Source organism: Macaca mulatta, chromosome 1 (genome assembly GCF_049350105.2).
Source record: "Macaca mulatta isolate MMU2019108-1 chromosome 1, T2T-MMU8v2.0, whole genome shotgun sequence".
Taxonomy (NCBI): Eukaryota; Metazoa; Chordata; class Mammalia; order Primates; family Cercopithecidae; genus Macaca; species Macaca mulatta.
Genome location: NC_133406.1, coordinates 118,682,083 through 118,695,994, shown reverse-complemented (window position 1 = coordinate 118,695,994; position 13,912 = coordinate 118,682,083). Strand labels below are relative to the sequence as shown.

General features: G+C 37.9%; 1 pseudogene; it reads left to right on the top strand.

Moving 5' to 3' along the window:
- Positions 1-12,969, top strand: LOC100425529 (olfactory receptor 5V1-like; annotated as a pseudogene).
- The last annotated feature ends 943 nt before the right edge of the window (positions 12,970-13,912 follow it).

Genomic DNA, 13,912 nt, shown 5'->3' with positions numbered 1-13,912 from the left:
ATGGATTTTGATGATGATGATGATGGTGATAATTCACCATTGTTGTCCTATGCAAACAGTATAAGCATGAAAAATATGGAAAATAAAATAGACATTGCTCCTCACTTCATCCTTCTGGCCCACAAAAAGACTAGCCAATCAGAAGAAAAAAGTTTATTACAGTTCTGTTTCTACATAATATATATATTATATCCTATGAGTATGTTTCTCAGGAATGGGCTTCAAGTCATATTTGAAAACATGTAAAATAAGTAGTGTGTGCAGCTTCAGAAACCATTAGTTTTAAAAACCCTTGAACATTTAAAAATCACTTTTACAATTTGGTTATACACAGATCAGACCTTGTTTTTTTTTTTTTTTTTTTTTTTTGTGGGGCTACCTTTCATTAAGAATTTTATTTCTTTCTATGAATAAACGTAGACATCTGCCTATAAAAGAGATTGTTGTGTCTACCTTTTCCATATCGTGAGTTTAATGCATGTCACCGTGTAATTGACAGAAAAAATAAACAATAGTACACACATTACATACAAATTTTCTGAGAAGACATGCAGATTCCCAGCCCAAATAGAATGTTGCTTTACTATAAAGCAATGCCTACAGCTAACCTAGAGAAGTGCTGAGTATCAGTAAACCTACTTCTTGGATACATCTTACACCATACTTCCTATAAATTTTAGAGATCACAAGTCCCACCTTAGCCTTCTCTTCTTACTCCATTCTCCTTGGTGGATTCCATGTACATCTATGGCTTCAACAGACACCTTTAAGGCAATGACTCTCAAATCTTACCTAGAATAGGTATATCCTGTCTCCTGAGGACAAGTCCTGTATTTTAGACTGCCTATTGAGACTCTCCACATGGATATCCCATAGGTACCTAACACTCAACATTACTTAAATCTCCACTATCTTCTCTCCCAAAACTGCTGCACCTCATTTATTTCCTGTTTTAATTAATGACCCCACCATCCACTCAGGCTGCCCAAACTGATTTGGTGTCCTCACCACCCATAGACTTGAATGTGCGTCAAACTTAGCCCCTTTTTCACAAACTATTGCTTTAGTAGTTTTCTCCAAGCTCCAAAACCATCTTTACGTCTGCACATCTTCAATTACAGACCATTTTACTTGATGTGGTTTTAGCTCTCAAACTACTCTCTTGAACTAAACAAAGATGTTTTAACCTGAGGAACATGGACTATAAAGGACTCATTATATGACCCCTTTGAAATCACAGATACTCCTCGACTTACAATGGGGTTGCATCCCAACAAACCCATCAAAAGCAGTAACTACCGTTAAGTCAAAGATGCATTCAATATACCTAACCTACTGAACATCATAGCTTAGCCTAGCCTACTTTAAACATGCTCGGAACACTTATATTAGCCTACAGTTGAGTAAAATCATCTAACACAAAGCTTATTCTATAATAAACTGTTGAATATCTCATGTAATTTATTGAACACTGTACTGAAAGTGAAAAATAGAATGGCTGTATGTATGGGTACACAAAGTATGGCTTCTACTGAATGCATATGGCTTGTGCGCCATCACAAAGTCAAAAAATCCTAAATCAAGCCATTATACGTCAGGCACCGTCTGCATATTGAAGATTCTGTGCATGGGTACACATGCATTCCTGGATCTGTAGATTCTTATCAGTTTCTCAGAGCTGCTGATTTTCTAAAACCCAGGCATCTACCTCCATATACTCCCTGCTTCTAATCTGCCCTTACCTAAAATGTGGTTTACGGGCCATTGTTGATACTCTGCAGTCATCCTGATCCATTCTCACACCAAAGCATGGCTTCCTGCTGCCCCATGAGGGGAGGGATTATTTTCTGAAGCCCCTATTGAAGGACTACTCAGCTGGATTTTTCTAAGGACTTTGCTCAGAGGCCAAGCCTGACATAGTCCTCACATCTCAGTCTTATTCCCCAAAGGCAGCTGATTCTCTGCTACCTCTTCTGGGGTAGCTAATGAGCTTGTGCTTGAAGTGAAAATAATTGGGTTCTTTAGGATTAGTCATGGAGTTTGGTGGAACCACCCAGAGTTGACCTACCAGCTCTCTGCAACTAGCAGAAATCTCCAGGGACTAGGGACACAGCTGTAGGTGACGGGGTTGCCAGCAAAACTCAGAACTCTGCAGTCTTCCTTCTTCTAATAGAAACACAGCTCTCAGCGAAATTCACTAGGATCTTGAGACCTACTAGATGCTTTCTCCTATAAACATGAGAACAATATGAGTCTTTTGAGTTTTCTTGCCCTTGGCTGGACAGACTCATGCTGCCTATTTGATTTGAAATTTCTGCCACCAATATTGCCTGGGATGCTGACCTGCTATCTTTTTGCTTATGGCAAAGAGTTTTCACACATGCTAACCTCCACAATAAAACACACACCCCCACACACACACACATTGTGAGCATGGCTTTTCATCTGTGTTCCAGGGTTCATACGACCACCAACCAGGCTGACTCCCCCAAATTAATCATTATGAGGAGAATGAATTGTATTTACATATGCATGAAGGGGCAAGGCTGTAGGCAGGGAAACAATTTAAAGGCAGTTGCAATAACTCAGATAAAAGGTAATAAAGTACTGAACTATAATTCTGGTAGAGAGGAATTAGAAAGATGAGAAAAATGGAAAAATATTTAAGAGGTATCATAATTTATCGGACTTAGGTCTGACCAATTCTAAAATAAACATTGTGTGAAAAATGCCTCTTGCTTTTATCTTCCTCATTTTATTTTTAAAAAATGAATTCTACTTAACATACAGTAAAATGCAAAAATCTTAAGTGTACAAGCTGTTGAATTTTTACCTATATATGCAACAATGTAACCACTACCCAAATGAAGATATAGAACATTTCTATCAGCTCAGAAAATTTCTTCAGGCTCCTTTTCAATAAATGTCATTCAGAAAGGTAATTACTATAAACCAAAAATAAAATCCTAAGTACCCAACCAACTGAACAGACACCCTCTGGGCCAAGAGGACCCCATAGAACCTGAAAAACTGAATTCCCAGCCATTAAAGGAAGGGAGATTGATTGGACACATCTCATTATACTCCCTCCTTTTTGGAGTTTAGGCACAACTGACCAGCATTAACATTAAGATGGAGATCACAAGACCGACAAACTAGACTCTTTATTGCAATAAGATACCAAATTGCAACTTGACTCTGGGACAGCATCATGTGACAGATAACAGACCCTGAAGGAAATCAAAATATTTTATTCCAAAATACATTTCTTTGAAATATTTTGAAATGACCCTGCAAAGCCATTTCCCATGTGGGGAAAAAAAAATGCATTCTTAGAGAATCTCCATTACTGCAGCCAGGTCTTTCATGGATCTAGGAAAGATTAATTAAGAGTCTGACACCTTTTAAGGTCTGAAGAAAGACATTTGCCATCTATTCTCTCTGAATGCTGCTATCTGGAGGCTTCACCTATATAACAAGAACCTTGGTCTTTACAAACCCCCTCCCCCTTATCTTAACTCAAGCATTTCTTTCTACTGTCTTCAAGTCTTTAGACAAAACTTACCTCTTTCAACCAATTACCAATCAGAAACTCTTTGAATCCACCTATTATGTATAAGCCCCAACTTCAAGATATCCTGCCTCTTTAGGCTGAACCCGTATACCTTTCATGTATTGATTTATGATTTTACCTACAATCCCTGGCCCGTGGTCACTCATATGGGCTCAGAATAAACCTCAAGTATTTTACAGAGATTGGTTTTCGTGTTAACACTACTATGCTTGCTTTATCACCAGAGATTAGTTTTGCCTATTTTTAAACTTCTTTTAAATAGAAACTACAGTACAAATTTTTTTTTTATGTCTAACTTCTTTCATTTAAAAGAATATATTTTAGGTTTGCTATCCAAAACACCACCAGGATGACTAAACAGTAGAAAGGAGAGCTTTATTGGTAATAATTGTTTCCAAGCTGGGAAGAGAAAGTCTCCATCATGGACTGAAGGTCTCTCTCTTCAAAGAGGGTACGGACAGGTTGGGTTTTATGCCTTTCCAGGGCCTCTATCATAGATATTCAGCAGGTTTGGAAGAAAAGTTATACATATTTATGAGGGGAGTTGAGTGCATGCATAATGGATAAATATACATTTAACATACATCCCATGTTCACTTTGGGGGCAGAGCTTTAGCATTAAAATGAGATGAAATTTGACTCTACATCAAAAGGTAAACTGTAGGCCATGAAGGTGGTTGGTGTGTAGCCTCTATAAGCTGGGTGAAACTGGCTTTGGGCCTGCAATTGCTTATCAGAGAAGAATGTTTGTAAGGCCAGTCTTCTGCCCAATCGGAGCTGTAGTGGTCTGGGCTGTAAATCAGAGCTAATTGCTCTGATTTGTTAGAGAGTTTAGTCATAAAAATTTAGAAATTTCTGAGGCCAGCCAGGCCCAGAGCTTGACTAGTAAGGAAACTAACTTTGTTTTCCTAATCCTTGGGTCATCCTAATTGATAAAGGGGCATCTATTTTGGGGTCTTAGATCACAGATTTATCAATATGTATCAATATTTTAATTTACCATATGGTATTCCCATATGTATATACTATACTTTTGTATCCATTCTCCTATTGATAAGCATACCATTGATTTCTAGTTTGTGCTATATGAAGAAATTTGTTTTGAACAGTTTTATACAAGTCATTTTCTATGCACATACACTTACTTTTCTTGGGTGTATACCTAGAAGTGGAATTTCTGAATCATAAAGTAACTATGTTTGACTGTTAGAAACTGCCAAATAATTTTCAAGAGAGGCTGAATTGATTTCCAGTTTTGACTCGTAGGTTTAGACAGCTGGAAGAATGTTGCTCCCGGCATTATAACAACAAAGCTGGACATAATGTGAATTCATGATTTTTCTTGAACCCATCAGGGAAGTGAGGTTGCAAGGCAAATGACTAAATAGAAAACTGGGGAGATTAGAAGCATGCAGGGAGAAACAGGACCTAAACATTTTTTAACCTGAGGCAGTAGCCATCAGATGCCATAAAATTGGTAAGAAGACTCGCAGCTTTTTGGTGAATTTAATTAATCGCTAAGGAGTAAGCAAAGTCCCTGGGGGCCATAGACATAACGTTTGCACCTTTTTGCTTTTCCACCATGAACTCCACTAGACGCTCACAGTGAAGACCAAGAAGTATTCTGAGAAAGCTTCCCTAATGTTGCAGTGTGGGGAGGGTGGGGGAGGAGCAGTCAGTGCCAAAACTTCTCCATGACCCATTTCCCATATTTTTCCTACAGAACAAAAGCCACAATCTGCAAAGCAAAACTAGAAAGCTGTCACCTCAGGGCACTGTGGAAACTCACTGTAGCTGAGAAAGGGACAGGGACCAAAAAGTCTGACCCATCAGGGAGGGGCAGAAACGTGTGTTAGGCCCAGCACTACAGCTGGACGAAAGGCAGGATCACTGTGAAACTCATGCCCCAAGGCCCAGTCACAGTACCTAAGACTGGAGCTTACCCAGAACATGACAGGGCACCTTCCCCCTTCTCCCTGGTAGCCAGGCTAACAAGCAATGAGTAAAATCAATAGTGGAATACATCTCAAAATATTCAGGAAAAGGGTTATTTCTGGGGTTAGTCATGTAAAGGGAAGACCCAAAGGCAAGCAGGGAGTAGAAACTAAAACAAACAAACAAACAAACAAACAAACAAAAACCTTTGGCAAACTTTCCTACGGCCCAAGCACAAGATACCACTGGAGAAATTTGAAGCCTATAGCGCACTGAGGGTAAACACCTCAACACAAACTCCAAATTCAGCCCAACCCCTAACTAGATTAGCACATGCTCCAACATTAGAGGTCTAGAGGTCTAGCAGAAGAAGAGACATACTCATGTCCAAGCCAAAAAAGTGCTTTTACCTCATTCTCTACTGTCCTATATAACATTCCTAATTTCAGCAAAAAGTTATGAAGCATACAAAAAGGTAAGAAAATAACAGTCTGAAGAGACAAAGCAAACATTAGACCAGACTAAGATATCAAAGAGATATGAAAACTATCAGACAGGGAATTTTAAACTACTATGATTAACAGGTTCAGGAATTTGGAGGAAAATGTAGGCAACATGCAAGATCAGACAGATAATTTCAGCAGACAGATGGAAACAATGAGAAAGATCAAATGAAAATGCTAAAATAAAAAGGAATGAAGAACACCTTTTATGGGTTCATCAGCCGAAAAAAGAATCAGTTAACTTGAATATATGTTAAAGAAATCATCAGACCCAAACACAAAGAGAAATAATAGTAAAAAAACAAAAAGAAAATCTCAGAGTATCAGACAACTATTGTACAATATCTAACATATACACAAGTTGAGTCCCAGAAGTAGGATTATAAGAAAATACATCTCAAAAGATCCAGAAAAATCACTTAACAAAATTTAACACCTATTCATGATAAAAACTCTTAGTAAAGAAGAGATAGACAGTAACTTCTTTAACTTTTAAGGAACATCTAGATCTTTGAGGAATCGCCACGCTGTCTTCCACAATGGTTTAATTAATTTACACTCTCACCAATAGTGTTTGTTTTTCTCTACAACCTCAACAGCATCTGTTATTTTTTGACTTTTTAATAATAGCCATTCTGACTAGTGTGAGATGGTATCTCATTGTGGTTTTGGTTTGCATTTCTCTAATGATTAGTGATGTTGAGCCTTTTTTTCACGATTGTTGGCCACATATAAAACAGAAATACCATTTAACCCAGCAATCCCATTACTGGGTATATACCCAAAGGAATATAAATCATTCTATTATAAAGACACACGCATGCATATGTTCATTGCAGCACTATTCACAATAGCAAAGACGTAAAATCAACCTAAATGCCCATCAATAATAGACCGTGTAAAGACAACGTGGCCCATATTCACCATGGAATACTACGCAACCATAAAAAGAATGAGATCATGTTCTTTGCAGGAACATGGATGGAGCTGGAGGCCATTATCCTTAGCAAACTAACACGGGAACAGAAAACCAAATACGACATGTTTTCACTTCTAAATGGGAGCTAAATGATAAGAACACATGGACACATAGAGGGGAACAACAGACACTGGAGCCTACTGGAGAGTGGAGGGTGGGAAGAAAAAGAAGATCAGGAAAAAGGAGGATCCATACTAAAGGATGCTAAGCTTAATACCTGGGTGACAAATAATCTCTACAACAAGCCCCCATGACACAAGTTTACCTATGTGTAAGTTTACCTACAGGTGGCTCGTGCCTGTAATCCCAGCACTTTAGGAAGCCAAGGCGGGCGGATCACCTAATGTCAGGAGTTCGAACCAGCCTGGCCAACATGGTGAAACCTCGTCTCTACTAAGTATATAAAAAATTAGCTGGGCACGGTGGTGTGTGCCTGTAATCCCAGCTACTCGGGAGGCTGAGGCAGGAGAATCGCTTGAACCCAGAAGGCAGAGGTTGCAGTGAGCCAAGATTGTGCCACTGTACTCCAGCCTGGGTGACAGAGCGCGACTCCATCTCAAAATAAATAAATAAATAAATAAATAAATAAATAAATAAATAAATAAAATAAAAGTTAAACTTAAAAGATAAAATAAAGAACATCTAAACAAAACTCTACAGCTAGTAAAATGGTAAAATATTGAATGCTTTCCCCCTAAGATCAGGAATGAGGTAAGGATGTGCTAACTGCTCCTATTTCACATTGTTTGTATTTGCATTTACCTGATGTTGATGCATCTTTCCTAAGTTATTGGCATTTAAATATATTATTTTGTAAAGTGCTTGCTCATGTCTGCTGCAGGAGTCTGGGCAAGACAAAATGGTGACTTGGACTGGGGTATCACTAGTGATGGTGGTGAGAAATGACAGCATTTGTAAAATTTGAAAGGCAGAGTCGAAGAAAATATTTTATCCTGAAATATTTTACATGGACTACAAAATAATAGCATTGACAGCTTCAGTTGATTGAACACCTCTTAAGTACAAGGCACATTATTTTATCTCATATTACTTCTTCCAGCAACTCTGATATAGGCCTGAATAAGATCAGAATATAATGAGCAAACTGAGGAACCAAGAAGTCAGCTAACTCATCCACCATCTACACCTAGTAACCAGTAGAAATAGGATTTTACAATCCACGTCTATCTGATTCAAGAGCCCACTTTTTCCAACATATCACCTCCTAAGATTGAAAAAGATGAGAAAATTACAGTTCATAAAAATGATTGTAAGCCTATGATAGCTTAATAGAAAGTGGGTAATTCTATCAACTTTTTTTCAAGAAATATGTAATGTTGGGCTGAGGATAAATCTTGGATTAATACAATTTAATAAGGTAACATATCCAAATACATGTTTAATTTAAAATTTTTATACCTTTTAATCTCTGAAAAGATAAATGACCCAAGTGATTTTTTAAAATTAGTATATTTCAAAACAGAGACTTAAAATTTTATTCTGAAGAGATAATCGGAGATGCTCACATTTATGTGTGAAATTACAGCATTCATAGGGAATGGAGACAATCTGAATGTTTAATCAAAAAGGAGATGCAATTTATTTCATATGATGAATCACAATGCATCCCTAAGAAATGAAGCTCATAATTTTTTGTCATTTATTTTTAATTGTGGTAAAATATATATATTTATTAGTTGACCATTCATAAGTATACAATTTTATGGCATGAAATACATTCACAATATTGTATAACCATCACTGTTATCTATAACCAAAAGTCTTTCGTCATCCTCAACATAAACTCTGTACCTATTAAACGGTAACTCCCCATTTCAACTCACCTTGAAGCCCCTGGTAACCTCTATTCTATTTTCTGTCTCCATTAACTAGCGTGTTCTAGGTATTTCATATAAGTGGAGTACCAGTACAATATATATCTTTCCACATCTGGCTTATTTTACTTAGCATAATGTCTTCCAGGTCTATCCATGTTGTAGTATACATCAAAATTTCATTCCTTTTTATGGCTAAATAACAATTTGTTGTATGTATACCACATTTTGTATCTGCTGATGGACACTGGGGTTATTTCTGGCATTTGTGAACAAGGATGCTATGAACTTGGATGTACAAATATCTGTTTGAGTACCTGCTTTCAATTCTTTCAGACGTATTCCTACGAGCAGAATTGCTGGATCATATGGTAGTTCTATGTTTAACTTTTTGAAGAACTGTCAAAATGTTTTCTAAAGCAGATGCACCATCTTATATTAACACCAGCAATTCATGAGGGTTAAAATTTCTCCACGTTGTCGCCAAAATTTGTTATTTTCCATTTTCTTTATTATAGCCATTTCAGTAAGTAAAAACTGGTATCTCATTGTAGTGTTGATTTGCATTTTCCTAATTACTAATGGTGTTGAGCATCTTTTCATGCTCTTATTTGTGTATCTTCTTTGGAGAAATGTCTATTCAAGTCCTGTGTCCACGTTTGAATTGGTTGGTTTTTTATAATTGTTGTTGAGTTGTAGGAGTTCCTTATATTATGAATATTAATGCATTACTAGATTTCTGATTTGCATATATTTTCTTCCATTCTACAGATTGCCTTTTTACTTTATTGATGGCATCCTTTGGATGACACTTTCTTAATTTCAATGAAGTAAATGTTACCTACTTTTTCTTTTGTTGTCTGTACTTTTGGTGTTATTTCTATGAAATAATAATCCAAATCCAAATCCAATGACAAGAAGATTGTTCCCAATTTTTTTCTGAGACTTTTATAGTTTTAGCTCTTATGTTTAGGTCTTTGATCAATTTTGAGTTAATTTTGTTTACAGTGTAAGTTAAGGGCCCCACTTCATTCTTTTGCATGTGGATATATAGTTTTCTTAGGACCATTTTCTGGAAAAACTGTTCTTTCCCCCACTGAATAGACTTGACATGCAAGTCTGAAAATCAATTAACCATATATGTGGAGGTTGATTTCTGAGCTCTCTGGTCTATCCCATCAGTCTATGACTGTTCTTATTACAGTACCATACTGTTTCAGTTTAGTGTATCATTATAGTAAGTTTCAAAGCCAGGAAGTATGAATCCTCCAACTTTATTCTTCCTTTTCTAGGTTATTTTGGCTATCCAGGGTCCCTTGCAATTCCATAACATTTGAGGATGGGCTTTTACATTTCTGTGAAAATGGCTGCTGGAATATGATATGGATTTCATTGAATCTGTAGATCACTTTGGGTAGTATTGATATCTTAACAATGTTAAGTCTTTCTATCAATGAACGTAACATATATTTCATTTAGGTTTTTCTTTAATTTATTTCAACAATGTTTTGTAGTTTTCAGTGTACAAGTTCTTCATCTCCTTAGTAAGATTTATTCTAACTACTTAATTCTTTTAGATATACTGTAAGTAGAATTAACGTCTTAATTTCCTTTTTGAATTGCCATTGCTAGTATACAAACACGCAACTGATTGTGGTGTGAGCAACTTTGCTGAATTTGCTTATTAGCACTAGTAGTTTTCCAGAAGATGGTTTGACATTTTCTCTATATATGATCATGCCATACTTATAGAGAGGTAGTTTCAGTTCTTCTTTTCCAATTTGGAAAAACTGTTAATATTTTAAAGCTACAGCAATCAAGATGTATGTAAAATGAAAAAAACTACAATGAAATACACTGAAAGGTAGTACTGACTGATTCTGCAGATGATTAAATTATTTATAGCTTTCTGCACGTTCTTAAATTTTTGTAATGAAATTTGTTTTATTACTTGCCAGGCGCAGTGGCTCATGCCTGTAATCCCAGCACTTTGGGAGGCCGAGGCGGGCAGATCACAAGGTCAGGAGATCAAGACCATCCTGGCCAACATGGTGAAGCCTCATCTCTACTAAAAATACAAAAATTAGTCAGGCATGGTGGCACGTGCCTGTAGTCCCAGCTACTCAAGAGGCTGAGGCAGGAATCGCTTGAACCCGGGAGGCGCAGGTTGCAGTGAGCCAAGATTGCGCCACTGCACTCCAGCCTGGCGACAGAGCAAGACGGCGAAAAAAAAAAAAAAAAAATTAGCTGACAACATCACTAATCATCAGGGAAATGCAAATTAAAACCTCAATGAGATACCACTTTACCCCTGCAAGAATGACCATAATGAAAAAGTCGAAAAACAATAGCTGTTGGAGTGGATGTGGTGAAAAGGGAATACTTACACTGCTGATGGGAATGTAAATTACTACAACCACTATGGAAAACAGATGGAGATTCCTTAAAGTACTAAAAGTAGATCTACCATTCGATCCAGCAATCCCACTATGAGTATTTATCAAAGAAAAAGAAGTCATTATATGAAACAGACACATGAACATGCATGTTTATAGCAGCACAATTCACAACTGCAAAGATATGGAACCAACCTAAGTGCCCATCAACCAACGAGTGGATGAAGAAAATGTGGTATATATACAGCATGAAATACTACTCAGCCATAAAAAGGAATAAACTAACGTCTTTTGAAGCAACTTGGATGGAGCGCAGGCTATTATTCTAAGTGAAGTAATTTGAGAATGGAAAACCAAATACTGTATGTTTTCATTTATAAGTGTGAGCTAAGCCATGAGGATGCAAAAACATACAGAGTAATATAGTGGACACTGGGGACTCAGTGGGGAGGTTGGGAAGTGGGTAAGGGATGAAGGACTACACACTGGGTACAGTGTACACTGCTCAGGTGATGGGTGCTCTAAAATCTCAGAATTCACTGCTAAAGAACTAATCTATGTAACCAAAACCACCTGTACCCCCAAAACCATAAACATTAAAAATAATAAAAAGAAAAAATGAGCTGACGTGTGTAGTGTGTAGTGTTGGTTCCCTGAGGTCAACCCTACATGTCATCCCTACCCAGGCTGATCTATGTCCAACATTATTTGACATGGCCATGCACATTTACAAACCCATTTGAGGTTGTTCTCAGTATATTCTCACTATGGTTTCTTTTTTCTTTGTTTTGTAGCTGTGACAGCAGTTGAAATGAGCGATCAAACATATGTCACCAAATTCATCTTTTGGGTATTTTCCAATCTCTCCAACCTACAAGGCTTGTTCTTCCTGGGCCTTCTGGTCATTTACCTGACACTCTGTGGGAGAACATGCCCATAGTGGTGGCTGCCAGAGTTAGCCCTCCACACTACACTGTCTCATCTCCTCAGCAACCTGAGTTTCCTGGATATCTGCTACAGGTCTACCACCATCCCGGTCATGCTGGTGTACTTCTTCCAGGAGAAGAAGATCAACTCCTATGAGGGCTGCCTTTCCCAGATCTTCTTCCTTGCGTCATGAGCCAGCACTGAGGGTGTCTTGCTGGCTGCCATGGCTTATGACCACTGTGTGGACATTTGTCATCCTCTTCAATATAAGCTCCGAATGAGTAGAAAGGTCTGTCTGTTTGGTAACTGGGTTTTGGATGTGTGGGCTGGTCAATTCTGGGACACACACAGCACTGACAGCCACATTCATTCTGTGTAAACCCAACCCAATCAGCCACTTTCTGTGTGTCATCCCATTGCTCCTGGAGCTCTCGTGCTCAGACATCTGTGTCAGTGAGTCTGTGCTCCACGTGGTAAGGGCCACCACCGGCCGGAGTCCCTGCCTGTTTATAGCAATGTCCTACATATTCATCATGTCTACCATCATTAGGATTCCCTCTGCTCAGGGCAGGAGCAAGGCCTGCTCTACCTGTGCCTCCCACATCACCATGGTGGTGGTCTTCTTTGCAACACACCACTTCAACTATGACAGGCCCAGAGAAGGGTGCTCCCTGGACAAAGACATCCTGGTCTCTGTGCTTTTCTGTGTTGTGACCCCAGCGTTGAACTCCAGCGCCTACAGCCTGAGAAACAGGAGGTCAAGAGTGCAGTGAGGAGGTTGACAGGAAAACACAGATTCTCTAGTGAGGTCAGCAACTAGATCACATTCTGGATTAGAGAAAAACATGAACATTCTAGTTTCAATTATAATTGTGCTCACTCCACATAGCATCTTTCGACAACTCTGATGCCCATCCCACCAGGACAAACAGCTATACCTGTGTTGAGCACTTAACACACTGTGATGTTGCATGCTTTCTGTTCTCTAATCCACTGATATTTTGGAACATCTTAATCATGCAACTCCCAAAAACTAGCAGTCACTCCCTATTTGCCCCCAGTTTTGTAGCTCTAAACAACCACTAACCTGTTTCTGTGGTTTTGGATATTGCTATTCTGGATGTTTCATATAAAGGAAATCATATAATATGTGCCTGGTATGTCTAGCATCTCTCACTTGAGATAATGTTTTCAAGTTTCATCAATATGACAGCATGTATCAGTACTTCGGTCCTTCCTACTGCTAAATAATTTCCATCATATAGATACACCACATTTTATTAACCCATTTATCACTGGATAGACATTTTGGTTATTTTAACTTTTTATGAATAATGCTCCTATGAAAATTTATGTACAAATTTTTGGTAGACAAATATTTTTATATATCCTGGGTGTATAGCTAGGAAAGGAAGTGTTGGATCATATGGTAAATCTATGTTTAACTTTTTAAAGAACTTCCAGACTGTTTTCAAAGCAGTGGCACTAAGAACAGTGAGTGGAGTTTCTAATTTCTCTACATCCTCACCAACACTTATTGTTATGTCTGCCTTTTATTATAAGCATCCTGGCATATATGAAGCCCTATGTCAAATGCGATTTTGATTTACATTTCCCTGAAGGCTAATGACCCTAAGGGTTTTAATAATCTCCATTTCTGTGCTACTTCTTCGCACATGGAAAAACCCGTTGCTAGGGGATTTTTGAGCTTTAGTGACTTAACACTGTCTAATGTTTTTATCTTAGTTCAGTGCAGGAAAATA